The sequence below is a fragment of the Oratosquilla oratoria genome, chromosome 36, assembly GCF_046742065.1.
Source record: "Oratosquilla oratoria isolate Oo_2021 chromosome 36, ASM4674206v1, whole genome shotgun sequence".
Classification (NCBI taxonomy): domain Eukaryota; kingdom Metazoa; phylum Arthropoda; class Malacostraca; order Stomatopoda; family Squillidae; genus Oratosquilla; species Oratosquilla oratoria.
In genome coordinates, this window is record NC_134812.1 from 4,003,684 (window position 1) to 4,008,954 (window position 5,271).

The 5,271-nt window shown below is 47.6% G+C and overlaps 1 protein-coding gene across 3 annotated transcripts in view; it reads left to right on the top strand.

Moving 5' to 3' along the window:
• Nucleotides 1-352: 352 nt before the first annotated feature.
• The window catches only part of LOC143018872 (uncharacterized), a 64,397-nt gene continuing 59,478 nt past the window's right edge, over nt 353-5,271 (top strand). The window contains exons 1-2 of one of the 3 annotated variants that reach the window (XM_076174411.1): nt 353-718; nt 4,170-5,271. The exon at nt 4,170-5,271 is cut by the window's right edge and continues 460 nt beyond it. The gene's annotated coding sequence lies outside the window, so the exon portion shown is untranslated. The remainder of the gene's footprint in view (nt 719-4,169) is intronic. The other 2 variants (XM_076174409.1, XM_076174410.1) reach the window with 2 other exon arrangements.

Genomic DNA, 5,271 nt, shown 5'->3' on the forward strand with positions numbered 1-5,271 from the left:
CTGCAAAGGTGTCTCCTTCGTCATGCGCGTCGCAGGTGCTGGGGAGGGGGGAAGGGGGCGAAGGAGGGCACACTCTTTATCCCTCCCTCCACTCCCCCCACCCCCCTACCTCCTTATGAAGTTCAACTCCCCTTCCCCCCCCCCGTCCCTACCCACCCCTATGGCATATTTCTCTGACCTCTCTTGTCATCCACCGCCACCACCGCCTCCACCACCACCACCTCCACCACCATCAACCCCTCCTCGTGTCCTCCAGCCACCACCACCATCACCACTGGCACCTCCACACCTCTGTGCCTCAACAACCTATTTGATCATTCACCGCTGCGTGTCGGAGTGTGATACGTCGCTGCCGGCAAGTCTGTGTGTACATCACTTTCATTATCACCAATTCCATCACTATCACCATCATCACCATTGCGAACCCGCAAGTACCCTTGACACCTCCTTCTTCGCCTTAGTCAGGAGGGTGGTGTCCTTGTTGCCAAAGAGATCGAGTGGAATAGTATGGGGGTCCCTTTCACCGTCCTTCATGTACGAAAGGCACCTGATTCGGAGATCGACTCGGGCGCCGTCAGTAGCGGCGGTGGCCTTGGGTGTCACGACGCCAGGAAGAGAGGACGCTGTGTATGCACACAGAGGCAGCAGTCGCCGGGGTGCCAGATCGTGTGACGAGTGTGTGTATCTTGCCCTGAGCGAAATCAGTCGAGCCATCTAGGTAAGGATGGTAAACAAGCAGACAGGCAGGCAAATTGGCAGCAAACAGGAAGAAAGGCAAGCAGGTAGGCTGCCAAGCAGGCAGGCAAGCAGGCAGGTAGGCAGGCAAGCAAGCAAGCAGGAAAGCACTCAAGCAAACAGACACGGACAGTCCGTCCCCACAAGCATCCCCTCTGTTTGCTATCAGGAAAGCGGACAACCGACAAAGCGGCCAACAGACCTGTGTGTTGTTGTGATCAGCGGGAAGGAAAACTTGACATTTTTCCAAGTGGACCAAACACCGAAATCTGAGGTTTTGTGGGATTTCGCACATTAACCCCCACCCCACCCCCGTCCCCTCCATGGGGATGTGGGGAATTGCTGGGGGGAGGAGGAGGTGGGGGGACGACTATGTGAGGCATGTGCAACCTCCCCCCCTCCCGCCCCACGCCCCTTGTTTACTTCCTCCACATGACGTAATGCATAACAGAAGCCAGCTGAAGGTGGCGGAATGTCTCAGTAAAGTGAAGATTTTTTTTTTTTTTTTTTTTTTTTTTTTTTTTTTTGAGAAGTCGCGCGATGCCGTGGTGTGTCTCTGACCAATTGTTGCAAGTTCATAGAATCTTCCTGGAGGTTTGGCATCACCAAACTCTCTAGGATCTAATTATCTAATAAATTCTAATGAGGTGCTCATTTGCGAGTGACGTTATTTCACCTAATTCTTCTAGTTAACCTAGTCATTGTAGAATCTAGATATTACTACTAGACAAATTCCTTCAGCTGCGGATTAACGAAGACTTTCGTGGGACATTTCCTAGATTTGATTAAAGCAAATGACTGGTGACTTTATTGATACGAGGGGCAGGGATTCCCCTCAGCTGCATGATATCATCCGTCTTTAGCCAGAATAATGTTTATAAAGTAGATCACCGTGCTGAAGGGACTAAATCTCTTTCGGGCTTCTGAGTTTAAGACGCTAAGCTAGATTAGTGGACAATCTTGGGAAATGATCGTGTGATCGAGAAAGAATGACTTCGTGTTTCCTACCGACCGAATAAAGTCGCCTGGCGACAAAGTAAACATAAAAGAAACACATGCAGGTCACAGAAACTTTCTTGCTTTTTTTTTTTTTTGAGGGAAAAATTCTTTAAGAAATTTCGGATTCCCGTACATGAACATACTCGACCAAACTGGGATCTTTCTACCGAACAAAGGATTACAAAGGCGGAGCATGCCGACAGGAGACCTTTTGGTCCATATCTACAACAGACGATTTGATTCAGTATTGTACTGCATTCCATCGACAATAACCAGCGCTTCTATCATCAAGTAGCGCCTAAGAGATGGAATCATCAAACCGGTAAAGAGAAATAGAAAGTTGAGATGACATGAGTGATCAATGAAGATTAGTTTCCGATCATAAAATAATACTTCGTTAATCTGGTCTCCAGAGTGTCACCATTTTCCCCTAAAATTTTGGAATCCTGTTCGATGGAAGGGCCTCAACTTGGACGATGTATCGATGGACTATGACCACCCCCTGACCCCTCCAATCCCTCCAGCCAAGTTGAGTCCATCTGAACTCCAGCTGACGATCTGCAACAGCTGGCTTCGAAAATTTTCACCGTTCCACGATTCAATGAAATTCTAAAGAAGCTGAAGCGACCAACTCAATCTTTCTTCCCAAATTCCTCTCTTTTTATCTTGTCCATTAGATTTGAAGAAGAAGAAGAAAAGGAGAAAGAGGAGGAAAACGAAGAAAAGATTAACACGAAGGCGAGACGTCATTCCTTCCTTACTTCTATTGCTTTGTCCACTAATCATTCTTTCCTCGCTACATCATCTTCCTCCTCTTCCTCCTCTTCCTCTCCTTCGTCTATTATTTTCCTTCTCCTTTTCTGTGTCCGCTATTTCATTTATCTACACTTCTTTCGAATCCTACTCTTTTTTTCATCTGCTAATTTTCTTCTTCATCAATTTTCTTCTCCTTTCTCTGCGTCCTCTATTTCACTTTTTCTCGTTTCTTCCACATCCTACTTCTCTTCTTTCTCATTTTTTCACATACCATTTAATCTCATTCTCCTCCACCTCGTCTTCCTATTTCATTTTTCCTAATACTTCTCTGCATCCTCATCTTCATCATCATCATCTTCTTTCCTCACTTGTTGCTCTTTTATTTACTAGACCTACTGGGATCGTAAGAGAGAGAGAGAGAGGGGGGGGGAGGAAGTGTGGGAGGGAGGGAGGGAGGGAGGAGAGATAGATAGATAGATAGAGAGAGAGAGAGAGAGAGAGAGAGAGAGAGAGAGAGAGAGAGAGAGAGAGAGAGAGAGAGAGAGAGAGAGAGAGAGAGAGAGAGAGAGAGAGAGAGAGAGAGAGAGAGAGAGAGAGAGAGAGGGGGGAGGAAGGGAGGGAGGGAGGGAGGGAGGGAGGGAGAGAGAGAGAGAGAGAGAGAGAGAGAGAGAGAGAGAGAGAGAGAGAGAGAGAGAGAGAGAGAGAGAGAGAGAGAGAGAGAGAGAGAGAGAGAGAGAGAGAGAGAGAGAGAGAGAGAGAGAGAGAGAGAGGAGAGAGAGAGAGAGAGAGAGAGAGAGAGAGAGAGAGAGAGAGAGAGAGAGAGAGATAGAGAGAGAGAGAGAGAGAGAGAGAGAGAGAGAGAGAGAGAGAGAGAGAGAGAGAGAGAGAGAGAGAGAGAGAGAAAGAGAGAGAGGAGGAAGAGAGAGGGAGGAAGAGGGAAAGAGGGAGAGGGAGATGGGGAGAGAGAAAAGGAGAAAAAAGAGAGGGGGCAGAGGAATGGAGGAAGAGAGAGAGAAGGGAAAGGAGAGAGAAATGGAGAGAAAGAGAGAGAGAGATACATATCTATAGATAGATACAGAGAGAGAGAGAGAAAGTGGAGGAAAGATAGAGAAAGAGGGAGTGGAGAGAGAGAGAGAGAGAGAGAGAGAGAGAGAGAGAGAGAGAGAGAGAGAGAGAGAGAGAGAGAGAGAGAGAGAGAGAGAGAGAGAGAGAGAGAGAGAGAGAGAGAGAGAGAGAGAGAATGGGGGAGAGAGAGAGGGGGTGGGGAGAGTGAGAGAGAGGGAGGGAGGAAGAGGTAGGGAGAAAGAGGGAGGGAGGGAGAGAGAGATAGAGAGAGACAGACAGACAGAAAAAATCATAAACAACGGAGCATCCTTCTCATGAATTAAGACATCTGGCTTTAGCCAGAATAAAATCTATAAGATGCAATAATTTTTCCGAATTTCGGTGAAGGAGATTGGGTAGAATGAAGGTAAATCCATATGAACAAGTTGTATAGGCACGGTAAAGGAAACATGGACTGGAGAAAGTCGTTAGACGGAATAAAAGCTTCACCTCCAGTCCATGTTTCCTTTACCGTGTCTATACAGAATGAAGGTAAGTTTCTGAATACAAAGATTCCTCTTCAGTCTCTTCTTCAACAGAGTCCAACTGACGAAAGACTTTTCTTCTCTTTGCAGATATGGAAGTCCTCTGGGAGTGACGACCTCCTTCAGGTCTTAGCTGAGGATGTGGAGCGTAAACTGAAGTCACTAAAATTCGAAGAAAAAATATCCAAAATCGGTTTCGGATCTACGAAGTTCTCCCACTTCGCGGCGTCGACAACGAAGACGACGAAGAAGAAGAAGAAAACTTTCGGGAGAGTCTCTCTCTTCGCCCTGATTGAGTGACAGTGTCAGGCGTGCCAAGATGCCGCCGAAATTACCGTCAAAAGTGACTTTTTGCCCCTCTTCGAGCTCGCCGCCGACGACGAAGACGACTCAAGGGGCGAGGAAGCTGGTCTCAGGAACCACAGTGCCCGGTCGTCGCGAGTGAGAGACGGGGGTTGGTGCCACTGAGTTCGTGCTACAACAGGTGCGCGATGGGTGAAACAATAACACATAAACAAGAGACATAAGAGAAGAATTTAACTTTTGTACTCCATCCCCTCCTTCCACCCCCATCCCCTTGCCCTTCCTCTCCTCTCCCCTCTCTTCATTCACCCCCACTCCCACCTACTCCTCCTCCTCTTCCTCCCTCTCGTTCTCTTTCTGCTTTGTCTCGTTGAACTATCCAACCACGAAGAGTTGTGTCCAAGTAATCTAGCGCGGCAAGCCAAACTACTGTTGAAAGTCGCGCCGCAGAGGGATGTGTGAGTGTGTATGCGTGTGTGTGTCTGTGTTTATTCTCTGTACTTGGCACTGATAAAGTGTATCTCACCAGGGCCAAAAAAACAAACAACCTATCCCTCGGTCCTTTACGATCGAATTAAAACTTGAAGACCCAACGGAATTATAAACTCACGACCTTCTTTCCCTGTCTCCCTCCTGTACGCACTCCAACTCCACTCTCACGCTCTCACTCTCTCACTCAAACTCTCACTCTCACCCACTTCATCTCTAACCCGGGCCGAACAAATGCTGAAGGACAATGCGGTGAGCAAATCTAGAAGTGAAAATCCGTGTTTAGTCGAGACCTTGGAGCCAAGCAGATAAGTTCCCGCTTCCACGGAAACGCAGATCTTCCTCAGTTCGCGAAGAAAAAGGAGAGTTCGGTGAAAAAAAGGAAGAAATTTCGAAAAAT